Source organism: Miniopterus schreibersii (genome assembly GCF_964146895.1).
Source record: "Miniopterus schreibersii genome assembly, chromosome: 16".
NCBI lineage: Eukaryota > Metazoa > Chordata > Mammalia > Chiroptera > Miniopteridae > Miniopterus > Miniopterus schreibersii.
The window spans coordinates 2,367,047-2,382,937 of NC_138116.1; the positions used below are offsets into that span (position 1 = coordinate 2,367,047).

Genomic DNA, 15,891 nt, shown 5'->3' on the forward strand with positions numbered 1-15,891 from the left:
CTATAAAAGAGAAGAAAAGAAGAAACAGTCTAGAAAGAACCTTAACGGGAGAGCACCCAGTGACAGATCAACATGGGTGCTCGGAGCTGACCTACATCTGCCCTGTAGTGAAAGCGATTAGCAGCTTGCCAATTCCATTACTACTTATGATCCAGTTCCTCACTCTGTCCTGCATGGCTTCTCATTAACCATGAGAACACACACCAGTTCTATAGAGGAAGAAAAAGTGCCCCCAGCATTCAGATCCAACCATACATTTTCAGGGGACACCTCACAGCGACAGTCAAGTGCTGGAAGCTGCTCTCACACCCTGGAGAATGTGAAAGGGTAGTCTTTCCTAAACATCCTCCCAGACAAAAGCCTGGTGGGAAAACTCAGGGAACTCTCAAAAACTAAGCAATTCTGGGGAGCCAAGGCAACAAGCCTGCAAAGATACCAGCTCCACCTGAAAAACTGTCAGGTAGCAGACAGCGTGAGGCTGTAGTCTTAGGAAACACCAATTGCAGCAATAGCTGTCATTCACTAAGCACTGGGCTAGAAAGGCCCTTTAAATAGATGGTCTCACTCTCTCTTCTAAACAACCTTGTTGCAATGGACAGCACCTACATCTTAAAAGGGGGGGGGCTCTGAAGCCCAGAGGATCCCAGTGAGAAGCCCGAGGTGACAGTCAGCGGCAGAGCTGTCAGCCGAACCGTCTGCACCTGGAGCAGGTGCCGCGCCCATCACACCACACTGCCTCCCTAAAGAGCGTGTGCTCTTCACTGCAGCCCAAGAGCGAGAGCATCTGCTCCGGACCTACGATGGCGAGGATGACCTCATTTTTTGGAAACTGAAGAGCCCAATCAAGACAATCTCTGAGATGATGCATTAGTTACAGTACAGGCGAAGCTGCTATAACAGAGACCCCAAGAGGCTTCTCCTCCATAGTCCAGAGGTGGACCGGGCACCTTTGTTCCATGAGGACCCCACTTTCTTTTCATTCACTAGAGGAAGAAAAAGAGGAACTGGAGAGCAAATCACTTCCTTTTCAGAGCACGCCCTGGAAGCGCACATATTATTTCTGCTCACACCCAATTAACCAGAACTTATTCATATGTCCTAGCTGGGTACGAGGAAAGCTGGGGGAAACGTCTCTAGATATTCCCACCTAAAGCTTCTTCCAAACTGAAGAAGGGGAGAGTGCATTCAGGGAAAATTAACGGCCTGGGGAACCGACGGATGGCCTGCCCACCTTTACATGGAGATGAAAGTCTAGAAATGCTTCCGTAGAATGACTGGGCATCACCAGGTTCCCAGTAAACCTTCCAGAATTAATCTGTTTCAAAATACCAATTAGATTTTATCTGGTCTAAGATGCCTCCACCTCTAAGGGGCATGACTATTTCATGCATTAGTAAGAAAGAAAAATGCTGCCCGTAATACGGTGACATGCTGACGACTGTAAGAGGCAGACAATCAGAGGTGTTAAAAGTGGGAATGTGTTCTTGGAACCAAGAAGATGCCGTTTGCCCCTCAGATAACAAATCAAACTTATCTGCCCTGTGAAATTACTGGGTAAAAGTCAATTAAATTTTAGAAGACAAACTATTACAGTTCTTATTAGGCCATTCTTTATGACCATGACATAAATAATACATCGAGGCATACCTACACTTCATGAATTTAAAAAACCAACTCAATTCTATGGGAAAGAGAGACACCTGCCTTCATTTGTGATGGGGCAGGATCTGGCCTGGTCAGGAAGGCACCAGGTTCCTACGGAAGTGAGCTCGGCTCTGAAGGACGAGATTCCCTCTCCACCGCCAAGACTCCAGCCCCTGGTGTACACCCCTGCTCCAGCTCCAGCATCACAAGGCTGGGCTTAGGTGGACTTGAATTTACACAGAATGGAAGTTGAGAGACACTGGCACAGTCCACTGCTTTGGCCACTCGGCTTCCATACACATCCTCTACACACTAACTACACAGAGCAGGGGTGGGGAGTGTCGTCGTGGACTGGAAATCATATGGTCTGGCTGCCAAGGCAACCGCAGGTGGGACTCAAAATTCAATACATTTAGGAACTTTTTTCATAGCTAATTTTTAAGTTGATAATTTTGTATGGCCTATGTATGATGTTATAAATGTCCAAATGGCCCTTGGTCGGAAAAAGGCTCCCCACTCGACAGAGCATCAAAACAATGGTTTCCACCTGATGGCATGTACCCATCTTCCTATAAATGAAGATGCGCTCACCCTCTCCCGAGTGAGGAGCCATAGTCCGAACAGCCAATGCACCCATCACTGGCTCCACTGACTATGCCTTAAGTTCAGTGCAGTCCCACTCAATATTCTGTTCTCTAGAGACTACACTGCCAAGCTAACTCCCAACAACTTGGGTATAAAATAAAGAGAAAAGGAAAAGTTAAACATACAGATATGACAAGCAAAGAAAGAATGTGCACCTGGTCGTGAGGGCATGGTGGTGTCCATGGCTTTCTTTCCCACTGTCCATCCCAGATTTCTCTTGTCCTCGGCTACTCAGGGTTCTCAACACAACAGGGCGGCCCAAGCCGCCTTCCCTTTCCTGAAGGATCTGGCGCAACAGGCCTGCCTTGTGGGAGGGGGCGTCTCGCAGACCTGCGTGACTCTTTAATATTGAGTGAGGAAGCACTTACTGAGAGACACTCCAGGGAACCCCCTCGTTGCAGACACAGTCTTCCTTGCCCCCGCCGTGTGGCGTCACCTACATTTCTCCTTGGTAATCACGACTAAGCACTCCAGTCAGTAGAGGAACCTTTGGCTCAGTGGCATAAAGAGCCCCAGGTAGGTGGCAGCCTCATATTCCAATTCAGTGGAACTACTGTGTCCTCAGTGGAGGCAGTCACCACTTGGAAAGGAAGAGCACCAAGCCCCACAGAGCCCACGCTGCCAGGATGGAAGCAGCAACTCCGAGTGAGTGATTAGGTCTAATGACAGTGAGAGACTGCTTCTGGGAACTTATATGTTAAACAAACAGCCTGCTCCTTCTAATGTGTCTAAAAGAGGAAATAGCGACAACACATTTATCTTTATTCCTTCTGATTCTGTTCATTTTTGCTTTTTGTATTTTGAAGCTGTCGTCATGTGTGTACAAATTTCCTGGTGGATTTGCTGACTTTTTAAAAAAATATATACCTTTATTGATTTCATAGAGAGGAAGGGAGGAGAGAGAGAGGAACATCAATGAGAATCATTGATGGGCTGCCTCCTGCTCGCCCCCGACTGGGGATCGAGCCCACAACCTGGCATGTGCCCTGACCGGGAATTGAACCCCGATAGCCTGGATCCTAGGCTGACGCTCAACTGCTGAGCCACGCTGGCCAGGCAATTCCCTCACTTTTTATTATGAAATTTCCTTCTCCATTTCGAGGGCTGCCTTGCCTGGGGGTCTATTTTGTCTGACGTCACTTAAATTGACCCTCTCATTACACTTGTGTCCCATCTATTCTAGGCCCCACTTTTCCCTCTCCTTTCTCGTCTCCTTTTGGCCCAGGAAATATTTTATTATTTCACATGCCCTTTCCTTCCGTATTAGAGCTTAGAGGCCATACGTTCTCTTTCTGGCCATTTAGAGCTTACCCTGGACAGCTTTCCTCGAGTTCCACAAGAGATTTTTAAATAACCCAAGGACAAAGACGAGACCACAAGGAAAGCTAGAAATATTCTGAACTGAATTAAAAAAGAAGAAAACACAACATATCACAATTCATGTGATGCAGCTAAATTGCACTAAGAGGGAAATTTATAGCTTTAAGTGTCTATATTAGAGGAGAAAGCTCTCCAATGTCTTGTTTAATTTCTTACGGATTACGCACAGAGAGGGAGAGAGGGGAGGAAGGGGACTCCCCAGGTCCGCCTGGAGCGACAGGAAGGCGGGACATGCTCTCAGGTGAGACGGGAGGAGTGCAGCAGAACGCACAGGCCAGAGCAGGTATGCGGTCCCGGCCTATGAGGTGGACACGCTCTTTAAACGGCATGTGGAGAAGGCAAGCGGATATACAAATACTGAGTCTGGGGAGCAGTCCAGGCTGGTGATGTAAAACTCAGCAGTCTTCAGGTATGTGTGGCATTTAAAGTCACGGGACTGAATGAGGTCACCAAAACGTGAGTGTGGACAGCGCAGAGAAGGTTCCCACGAGTAAAGCTGGAGGAGGTTTCATGGAGACTGGCATTACGTTAGGTGAGGACATTCAGAATTTAACCTGGTAGGACAGAAGCCAATTCAAGCTCTCAGCCAGCCATGGATGTGAAACAAATGTTGCCCCATGACAGCATGGCACACCTGCGACTGACGGAGGTCTTAATAATTACCAGATAATTATATCAAGAGACCTAGGTGTCCAGAGAGACATTTAAAAAAATGCATATATTAATATCAGGCTTACTGCATATATGTTTACTAAAATTATAACATCCTTAAATTGTCCATTTTACCAAACAAGATCCTTACCTCCACACGCCTATTTTTCCTACACCCATAAGCCTCTCTACCAACCTCAGGCACTTAACATGTATCTCTTCTGGAAACTGATATCTAAGTAAAGGAGCAAAGCTGTTACCCCGCCAACCAGAGTCAATAATGAAGGAGAGACGGCAGGCTCATTCTAAAGGGGTGTCCGCACCTCCCCGCCTCCCCAGTCTGGAGGGGTTTACAGGCGCCACGCTTTCCCACTTGTGCTGAGGAGCCAGGAGGAGGCTATAATGCAGGAGGAAAATGGGTCAAGTGAGGGAAACTGCTTCCCAACTGAGGCTGAGACTGAACAGGCAGCAGCTGAATTAGACAGAAAAAAGGCAGCTATCGCCCATTCAGATGCTGCTCTTATGTATCAAAGGCAGCCTGCTCCCAGCTCACCCCATTAACTAACACACTCCAGTTTCAAGGTGACACAGGTCTTCATAGAACTGTCTTCCCACTTTTTATAATGTGGATCAAAGCCAGAATCCCTTTAAATAGGCTTAATTTTTTCCGTAACATTAATTTTCAAATAATGCTGCAAGAAAACCCTGCTGCTGTGGCAGAAACAACCACCTGTGAGAGCTCCGTCTCAGACACACGCCTGCCCAAGCTGCGTGCTAGATGCCAGCGAGGAGTCAGGGAGAAGCAGGATTTGCCATCCAGCTTTCCAATACAGACGACGCTTCTTACAAACACATCAAAGTCAGCGCTCCCTTCATATATTTTTAGAGTCCAAAATTATGCTATTTGGGACTGCAAATCCACTAGACAGGTAATTTAACATTTGATAACTTTTTAATTAAAACAAATCAAATGCACCAATCGTATCTGGGCCCCAAAGAACTCTCAGATCTTTAGAGCCAGGACAGCCCCCCCATCTGAAGGAGCTGACAGCAGAGCCTCTGCTTCCCCACCTATTGATGAGAATAAATGAGATAATACGTTAAGCCTGTGCTTGGCACATGATAAGAACTCAAAAACTACAGCTACTGTGAAGTCTCAGAGCCCTTTCTCTAGCTACGAACCTGTATCTTCAGAGCGACAGGCTCCAGAACACAACTACACGCGGAAATGACGGGAAGCAGACTGCTCGTTCACCCTGCCGCCTCAGGCCAGGCCTTCACCCCCACCCCTGAAGTCCAAAGTTTTAGGAGAGAACATGTAAAAACAAACAAACAAACAACCCCAAAACAAACCCAAACCCAAAACAAACCCCAAAAGCCTGAGAACATGAAAAGAGCAAATTTAAAAGGGGGGAGGGAAAGGTTATGGGAAATGCAAATAAAAGGCTAGAAAAACTTCTGAGTGACGCTAAAGGCCGAATCCTGAAATCGATGTCCACTAATTTGAGATTTAGTTGGAAAATCACAAATTAAAGAGAAACCGCCCTTTCTCAGGCTGTGGGATCTGCATAATCAAAATTCTGCCACCGAAGGTTATTAAATACGAACGTGTATAGTTAATTAAATAACCACATCTAATGATTTTGCTAAAGGAGCACTTAAGTTGTGAGTGAACATAAATTGATTTCAAGAAATGAATTCTGACAATATCCTTTTAAAATGTGATCTGATTTCCACAGAGCCCCCCAGCGGAGACAAGAACAGCAAGTTTAATACGTGCTAACCAGGCATTCTGGGTCAGCCAGAATGATCCCTGAGTTATAACTCATTTTTCCAATGGACAGTATCTGAAGACAGTCACCAAATCTGTGAAAGGCAAACCAGGAAGCATTTTGTATAACTTTACCTTACCTAAAATTCAAATGTCCCTAAGAAATGTCACAATTTGGTTGGTGGCACTTACCCAGGGACTTCAGGGAAGGGGAACCACCCACTCCTTTGGGCACCCGTAGAAAGGGGCCCCGCGGGCATTTGGTCCACTCCTCCAGCCAGGCCCCCTTCTCACGCCCCACAGGGAAGGCTGACTATCTGAAATTATGGTTGGCTACCATCCTAAAAAAACTAAAAAAAGGAGGCAAAGTACTCATTTATCAACTTCTTCCTTTCCCCCACTATCATTTGTGGAAGCAAAATCTCTGAAGAAATAGGTGATTCAAAATAAAAATGAAAATTTTAATCTTAGTATAAGATCCACAAAACTGTACGGATACAAACACATTATTACCCTGCTGTCAAGCAACTCAAGATCTAACGGAATGATCACAAGGAAGGTCTCTGTGAAGCACTAATCTGTGAGGGCCACTCTGGGGGCTGGGGTCTAAAGCAAACAGCGAGAAAAATAATATTCATCAATTAGACATGAAACCGTGGCGTATGCTCAGGTGCGACAGTGACTCAGGTTCCCACTCAGCACCCGGCTGTCGTAAAGAAATACTTCTGTCTGTTTTAAAGCTTCTCCACCCCACTCTCCAGGAGTGTTTTTTAAAAAGTCCATTTATTTTTGTTTTAATTTCTTTGTTAAGAAAGAATCTATAACACTTAAGTTTAAGGAATCTATTAAATTTATCTAACCTTTAAAAAGCTCTGGTAGCTTCAACACAGATACTATTAACACTGGTATATATTTATGTTATAACCCGACCTTATGTTTCCTGGAAATACATCGATGATTTGTTTTCTCTCTTTTCTGTCAATATTCTGGAAATATCCACAAAGTTTACAATATATTTGGGACTGTTATATAAAGTCTGAGTTAGGCGGTTTTATGGGTATGGTACTGAGAAAATTTGATTTTGTTGAGAGTATCCCCATAATTAACAGGAGAACCCTATTATTACCTGGCTCATTACAGAGTGGATTTCTGCTGAGTCAGATCTCTACCCAGAACTGCACACAATAAACTCCTGCAACTGCCATCTTCTGTCACCTTCCCCACCAGCACTGCGAAAGGACTCACTGTGAGACATGAAAGTAGCACAGTGTTTGGTTTCTGAACAGCAGCAACAGAAGGTGCTGAAAGGGCTTGGCAATGGTGCATGCTTGTGAAAACATTCAGACAAATGTCTGAGGCTCTACATGATCTGGACTTATCTATATCATGCGGGCTTTATTTTCTTAAGTATTTTCCTGTATGGTAATGTTATAATGGATATCTCATTAAATAAAGCATTCTATAGTTTAAAATGTAAGCATTAAAATAATAATAATGGGAGAAGTACTGAGGGAAGAGGGAAGGAGTCTAGAAGCTCTCTGTGGGTTCACACAAAAATGACATAAATAAATAAACAGAGGACTCACCGCCTGCATATGAGCAAACATTGTGATGCTGGCTTCTTTATTTACTTAGAGCCTCCCTGCACACCCCAGGAGAGCAGAGCACTACACGCCTGAGCTGGCAGAACTCAGCCCCCCATGGCCTACACCAAGCACCCCGAAGTTCTGTCTGCTCTCTCCCCTGCAGCCTCCAGGCCCACCCTGGCTACCCCGTGCACGTCCAAGCTTGCACCACCGTACGGAGGCAGCCGCAACAGCCATTCTTTTCCCGCTTCTGATCTCGCCTCCAACCCTCTGCTACATCCTGGATTAGTGGCAGCTCCTAATCTACCACTGAGTTTATGTCATGCCCACCAACCACCACCAATAGCTTCTGACCTGCCAAAGAGGAGGCTCCGCCACCAAGCCCCTTCCCACCCTTATTGCCAACACGAACCTCCACTTACAACTAGACCTCAGTGTCATTTTCTCAATAAAAATACTGAGTCCAAGCTGCTATTCAGTCACTTTCCAGGATGTTTCCCAAATATGGCTTGTCCATTCACCTCCCTGTAGACTATCCCTTTCCAACCAGCCAAATTCTGCCCACCTCCCAGGACCCGCTGCAGGTGAGGTCTTGCCTGACCACTCTGACCACTGGGTCTCCTCCCTCTCCTTCCACACCCCCCAAAGTCCACCCCACTGCACTAGGAGATGGCATGAAAGGGAAACAATGTTTGGTAGTCACCTAAGTTTGGGAAAGACTTGGCTAATCTAACACATTTCTTTTGCTGCTGAACTTCTCTAAGCGTCTAATCCATTAATACGCATCTTCAGGAGGAGAGATATGGTACATGGCTCCCTAATTACCACAGACTTCTGTTAACTCCAGGAAGCCTCACAATGTTTAACTGCTCTCATGTGCGCTGTTATGTTCACTCGGTGCCCATCTCCCTCGCTGGCAGGACGGTTCTGGGGGGGCAGGTGATGTCGAGCTCCTCACAGTGGCTTCTGCACACCTGAGGCCTTACTGCTGCTGTGCAGAAAAGGAGGGAGTGAAGTGACACAGCCTGGGCTTCAGAAGGCAGCGCGGGGATGGTAAAGAGTCAGACTCGGGCAGCAGGGGACCTACACACTTCCTAAGGCTCTGACTTCGGCAAATTACTCAACCTCCATCAGCCTCAGCTTCCCCACCAAGGAGATGAACACAGTAACAGACCTGCCTTGCAAGCTACTGTTGAGAAACAGACGACACTCACCAAGTGTCCAGAATGCACTCAGCTAATGTTAGCGGATGGGTTGCTGGGACACAAGTCAGAGGCAGAGACTAATTTAAAAGCTATTCGAATAATCCAAGCTATTTACCGATGGGGAAGGGCTCTGAAGTGGACTGTTGAATTTAAATTCTGGCCTCCCTCCCTACAAGCCGTGGGACCCTACAGAGGTTCCTTTCCTCATCTGTAAAATGAAGTAAGTAAACCCTCTGCTGGGAGCACAGTGAAGGTGAAATGAGAGAACACGCATGCCCTTGGCATCACCAGAGTAAGTGCTCAAACAGGAGCTGCACCTAGTGGCAGAGTATTCTTAAGTGAAGGTCTGGGTTGCCCAGGGGGCTGCTGTCTAACTACTCCCACCCCATCGCCCCTCAGCTGTCCCAGTGACTCAAATGCACTTGCTTCCACAGGCCCCCTTCCTCCTCGCCTCATCTCCCCACCCAGGGACGGCCTCCTCCAACACCAGCCTCCTGCAGGACAAAGCCTGTGAAACTCCCTGCCCCCCCCCACTCCATCCAGAGGAAGACAGGACACTGCAGTCAAAACAGTAGCTCCACGCCCCCCCACCCCGTGAATCCCGAACAGCCCTGCTGCTAACATCTCCACAGCACCAACAGTGGGAGGTGAGAGCTCTAATTTCAGAGCCTACTTTAATTCCCGGCTGCTGCTTTAACTTAGATTCCCCACTTATTAAAGGAGTAATTAAAAGAAATTACCTTTGGGAATAAAAAGTGAACATCACCTTTGCCAGGCTCAACCCCAGCAACTGATTTCGCCTCTGAGACCTTGTTCTTAAAAAACTAGACTGTGCCCAGAAAACGGAGCCAGCGGCACGCACGTCCCCCCAACCACCTGGGCACACACCTGCGCCCGGCCCTGGCCGGGCTGCACGCTGCCCAAACAGTCTGCCTTGAGAGGGCGTACCACAGCCTGTTCAGGCCCCCAGAGGAAGGGCATCGTGGAGGCCTGCACGGCACTGATTCCTAGGACGTTCTAAACAAGGAAACCAGTCTCTAAAGAAAAAGAGCTGTTCGGTGTTTGTGTTCTAGAGATCACCGGGGTCATCTTGATTTACACAAATATTTGTTGGTCACAAAAAACGCTGTACAATGATGATGAGCAGACACAAGTGTGCGCACTTTAATTTTATTATTTTTGTACAAAAATTAAAAAAATTTTGGTGTCAGAAAAGGTTTATGAGGAAGTAAAGTGGGAACAAGCCACATCAGATCCATCCACCTGGAAGAAAGGCTCCAGGCGAGCTTGGGGCCCTCTGCGCTGTTGCCCAGAGGCCCCAGGATCAGGGCTGTCACTCCCAACAGAAGTGTCTCAACAAAGAGGCAAATAAGCAGGGAGGCCTTGTGCAAAGACAGCTCACCACTCCGTATTGCCTAGAGCAGACATTTAAATCCACTGTCCTAGCCCGGCAGGGCGTGGCTCAGCGGTTGAGCGCTGACCCAGGATCCAGGCGATCAGGGGTTGATTCCTGGTCAGGGCACATGCCCGGGTTGGGGGCTTGATCCCCAGTCGGGGGCGTGCAGGAGGCGGCCGATCAATGACAACTCCCTCATCATTGACGTTTCTCTCTCTCTCTCCCTCTCCTTTCCTCTCTCTGAAATCGATGAAGATATATTTAAAAATAAATAAATAAATAAATAAACCCCCTGTCCTCGAAGAGACATATTTCAGAAGCTACATTCTAGCCCCTCCTCAATCCTTACTGTATCTTAGAAAACCAGAGTCCCGGTGTGTGGCTGAAGCTCCGAGAGCCAGCACAGAATATTAAGAGTTCAGAGCAGCAGCGGTGCTGCTCCCCAAAGCCGTCCCTCCCGCTGTGGTTTGCAGCCACGGGGGCTCAGGAGGGGTGAGCCGCTATCTGCGCCCCAGCAGGGATGATGCTCCGTGGCTGGGTGCCCAGATTGTCTAGCTCTGCACACAGCCCTACAGTCTCCGAGAGCCACAGAGGAAGAGCGCATTTGTAACAGCTCTCATCCCTGCAAGAGCTCCTCCATTCTCTGAAAGCATCTGTGGCCACGAAAGAATTCGTTTTTAGTAAAACTCCAAAAATGGCATAAAAGGTATGAATGTTCACCATGTTTTTAACATGCAAAAGCTAGTCACAGCCCAGTTGGAGAATTAAAAAATACACATTTTACTTTCATTCAATAAGTTACAGTTCAAATGCTTGATTTACACAATAGAAAACTTACAGGATTATATTAATCAGCTTATTCAAACAAGTTCACGGGGTAAGGATCACGCATTTCTTGGTTTCAACATCAGGCACACAATCTCTACACAAGGTTATACAGTTATTTCTGACAACAAGTAACCTTTATATTTTTAAGCAATTATATTCCTGAAAAGTTGTATATAAGCTGAATGTTTATAATTGAGAACATCTTCACTGCATTAAAGTCTATTTAAAGAAAGCTTATTGTATATTATTTTGCGAAGTGAAGGATACTCTCCTCATGACTGAACAATTATTTAATTTGCAAAATTTTACATAATCATAATTAGACTGGCTTAAAGAAAATGTGAAATCTGCCTCAGAAAAAGGCTAGCTCTCATTTGATGTTCTCTCTCTACTTAAGTCTATGACATCTTCAAACAAAACTATTAAGATGTTAAGTGTCTTAATTAAGCAACTGAAGTCCAGTCACCTTCACTGTGAAATCAGTCATCACAGAAAACAGAACACAGCACCAATACTCTTTCACAAGATCTCTAAAACACCAGGAGACTCAGAAATAAAGCCGGAATGAAAGGCAAAAACTCATTTGATGGTCTCAAAATCATGAGTAAGAAGCCAAGATAATGTCAGTTAAAGAACACAAAACCAAAATAAAACAAAAACAGTTACCTGGTTCCTCCCACCTGCCTAGAACCTCCTGTGCACCGCGTGCTCAGGCTCCTCCTCCTGCCCCTCAGCCCAGCCGTGCCCGGGTGCCACGGCCTCCTCTTGCTGTCCCTTGTTTCTCCATTTCTCATGCTTTTCCCACAGGCTTCAATTACTCTGGCTAAGTAATCTTCACTTGCTCCATCTCCAAATCTTAATTATTTCATAAGCTATTCTGATATGTGGAACAGCCTCAGACTTCACAGCCAGTCTGTTTCCTTCTTTAAGCCTTCTCGGGTATCACCTGTGCACAATGAACCCTGCGTGAGTGGTAACTAGGCATCTAAGACATAAGTGTGCAATCTTGTGGATGTAATTCCTACTTGGGAAGGTCCACAGTCTCTAAACTGGCTCTTTAGGCCTAAAATGCCAAGTTGTCAGGGAAGTTATATGATGCCAGACATTCTATATACTCAAATCAAGTAACGGACAAGTAGGCAGATTTCCATTAGTCACCTTTTTTTTTTTTTTTTTAAATTTAAAATTAGCATCACTTTCTTGAGTCCAGCAAGAATAAGTTTCCACTCAGGCCTCACTGCCTCACTGGGAGCTGGGGAAGTAATGCAGACTCCCCATTCCCAGCCAATACTGTAGGATTTACCTTGCATGTCTTTCCAGAGAAAGGTGTCCTCCCTGGGGAGAAGCTGCCCCATGCAGCCTGACCTCCACCCCCCCCAAGCTGGGTTTTGGAAGTGAGCCAGATGACAGCACTTGGACAAGCACAAATTTATCTCAGGAAAGCAGCCTCTTAACAAAAAGGTGGTGGTGGCGAGAAATACTGTAATTTAAAGTTTCCTATGTTCCTCCATGACATGTTTTATCACTGAGTCAAGTGAAACGGTTCGCCGTTTCCCTCACAATCAGCACTCTAATGCAACTATTTGTTCCCAAATCCCTGAGCCAACTAAGTATAAATATAAACCTGTTACAAAAGGATCTTTGTGAAAGTGTTAAAGCATATGCCACCTGAAGAAGAATAAACCCCGTAGGGAGGAAAATCTAAAGCCAACATTTACATATAACCCGGGTTACTACTAAAATATTTAAATGCCAGAACCCAAATGAAATAGAACTGAGCCCTATGACAGCCTAGTATGAACGTTACTTAATTTCACACCTTAATAGTAAAGCAGAGATACTACTGGTCAATAAGGTCTTTGACTTGGACAAGAAGCATGGAAGACTCAGAATCAGGCTTCTAAAATGAGGTCCTCGTAATAAAATCCTTATACATTTATATGATATCTAGGACTGTAGAGCCACTCTGCTGGTTAAGGATGTGCTGCCTAGAAGAAATTTTGTATCACCATAAGTATGATTTAACTTAACTAATAACTTTACTATTACCATTTTCTAGGCTATCAATTTCTCATGACCCAACCTGTAGAAAAACAACAACTACTAACAGAGTCTAAGAATTTCTATTCTTATGAAAACACTAATATTAAGAACTTTCTATAGAAAAAACAAACTTTCAGTATAGGTAAACAAAGTAACCATTATTTAGGCTATTGTCTTCTGTAAACAGCAACAATGAAACTAATTTGGATAATATAACGGGGTTGGTCATTTTTAAAACCTCATTTTGCATCATTTCCTCCAACAAAGCATCCTAGAGGTGCCAGCTGAGAGGTGCTCACAGCCCTCGCCCCTCCGTGGCCCTGAAATGACGCGCACTTCTTCAAGGTGCCCTCTGCCAGGCAAGTCCACCCGGCCTGGGCTGTGTCGGCCTGACCCTTCCAGGGCACCGAAGGAAGCCTGAAACCTGTGCGCACAATGGTCCGCGCCCCTACAAGCTTCAGACCGGCCACTGCTGTCCCCCGAGACCATTCAGGCCACATTTCCAGTGTCTCAACTCATCCCCATCGTTACTCAATCCTACACGTAGGAAAGAGCTTGCACACAATAAGCCTTGTGCAGGGTCAATTACGTCCAGAGACGCAGCAACGGTTTTTCCCCAGGGATCCCCATAAGCTGACCCCCTACACCGGGCGAAGCACAACGACCCGAACACGGGAAACTGGAGAACGCCCGAACCTCGGCAACACAATGGCTCAAACCCGCCAGGCGCCTCCAACTTGCAACTCCTCCAAGGCGCTCGAGCTGGACGCGGAGCGTGCACGGAGCACCATTTTGAGTCGGGAATCTGCAGTTCACGCCGAGAAATAACTGAGCGCGCCAAATGGAGGTTCAGTCCGACGCGGAGAGCCCGGGGTTCCCGCGGGGCCCGCGTCTCGGGCCGACACCGCAGGAGGCGCAGCGGGGCCCCCGGCTCCGGCCCCGCCCGCGGGCCTGCGTCCGCGGCGAGACCCCTTCCCCACGCTCCGCGGGGCCCGCGGGCGGACGGCCTCCCCGCCGCGCTTCCCCGCAGGGAGCCCCTGCGTTCGCATCCGCGCGTTTGAACGGCTGCGAGTCAGTCAGTCGAATCTGGTCCGCACGGCGAAGGTGCGGAGGCGGCGCCGGGGCGCTCGGGGCGCTCGGGTCGCGCGAGCGGGTCGCGGGGCTCCCCTCGCCGTGCGCGCCGCCCGCGGCCCCGCGGCCCCGCCGCCCAGCCCCCGGCCCGGCTGACTGCGGGCGGCCCCGCGAGGCCCCGCCGCCCGCCCCGAGCGCGCTCCGGTGCCTGCGCGCCATCGGAAGTGCGGAGCCCGCGGGGGGCTGTCCGGGGAGAGCCCGCGGCCACCAACCGCGTCGGTTCAACACACGCCACAGCGGCTGTGTCACCGCGCCACCCGCCGCGACCCCGCCGGGTCCCCCGCACGCCGGCGGAGGCGAACCTCTCCCGCCGCGCGCGCGCGCGCCCGGCCCCGCGCCGCGGGCAGCGCCGCCCGCCGCCCGCCGCCCGCCGCCCGCCGCCCGCCGCCCGCCGCCCGGCGCCGCGCACCCCTTCCCGCCGGGACCGCGACCCCTCGCGCTCCGGGCCCGGCCGAACAAAGGCGACGCCGCCGGCTCGGCCGCTGCGAGCCTCGGCGCCCGGCCCGCGCTCACCTGGGCTCCGTCCCCGGCGGCGGCGGCGGCGGCGGCTCCTCGGCGGGGCTCCGGCGGCGCGGGCCTGGCGGCGGCGGCCACAGCAGCTCGGGCGGCCGCGCTGAGGCCTGCGGGGCGCTCGGGCGGCGGGGGCCCGCTCAGCGCCGGCGCCGCGGGCTCAGGTCCCGGCGCGGGCGGCGGGGGCGCGGGCGGGTGGGCGGCGGCGCGTCCCGGCAGGTCCAGGTCCGGCCCCGGCGACGCCGCGACGCGCCCTGCTCCTCGCGCCCGCGGGCGGGACGACGGCTCCGGTGCGGCCCGGGGTCCCAGGCGGCGGCGGGGCTCGGCGCTCGGCGCTCGGCCGGCTGCGCTCCGTCCGCCTCCGGCTCGGGCGGGCCCGCGGCGGCGGCGGCGGCAGGAGCGCGGCGGGGGCGCGGGCGGCCCTGTCAGGGGCGGCGGGGGCGGCCGAGGCGGCGCTCAGGGCTGCGGCGCGGCGGGGCCGGCGGGGCCGGCGGCGGCGGCTGCGGCTCCCCGGGCCGTCGCGCTGAGGTGCGGAGCTGCCACCGCGGCCATCTTGTTGCTCTAACTGACAAGAACCCCCCTCCCCCCGCTCCAGCCAGACGGGGCGCTCGCGCCCCCTTCCCCGCCCCGCGCTGGCCTCCAACAGGAAGTCGTCTCGGCCCCTGGCACGTGACCCCACCGCATCTGCATACCGGAGGCGAGCGGGCCAATAGGCGCTCCGTGCCTCAGCTCCGCCCCCCGCGCCCCTCGCCGGCCCATTGGTTGGTCTCAATCAGGCCACGCCCCCTCCTTACCCTTAATACCCGCCCGCGCCGCGGTTCTCCAAATCGCTCGGGGAACGCGCCGGGGTGCGAGCGAGTGGGCGCGCGCTCTGCTTGCCCGGGCGCGCGAGGGTCCCGGGGGCTTGCGCCCCGCCCAGGGTCAGTGGAGAGCCGCGCAGCTTCCTTCCCTGTCCCTTGGTGTAGCGGCTCAGTGTCAGCGAGCTCAACCACCGGGCGCAGATACAGCCCCGCGCGTCCGCTGGGTTCCCCGGGCCTGGGTTTTGTGCGTTATTTTCACCCGGCAGCGCAGGCCCTCTATTGCGCGGCCCCCGGCCCTGCT

At 50.3% G+C, this 15,891-nt stretch overlaps 1 protein-coding gene across 4 annotated transcripts in view; it reads right to left on the reverse strand.

Annotated features, from left to right (window-relative positions):
• Window positions 1-14,914, reverse strand: part of TNRC6C (trinucleotide repeat containing adaptor 6C) — a 74,164-nt gene extending 59,250 nt beyond the window's left edge. For 2 of the 4 annotated variants that reach the window (XM_081161508.1, XM_081161506.1), the window contains exon 1: window positions 14,794-14,914. The gene's annotated coding sequence lies outside the window, so the exon portion shown is untranslated. The remainder of the gene's footprint in view (window positions 1-14,793) is intronic. The other 2 variants (XM_081161507.1, XM_081161504.1) reach the window with 1 other exon arrangement.
• Between the last annotated feature and the right edge of the window lie 977 nt (window positions 14,915-15,891).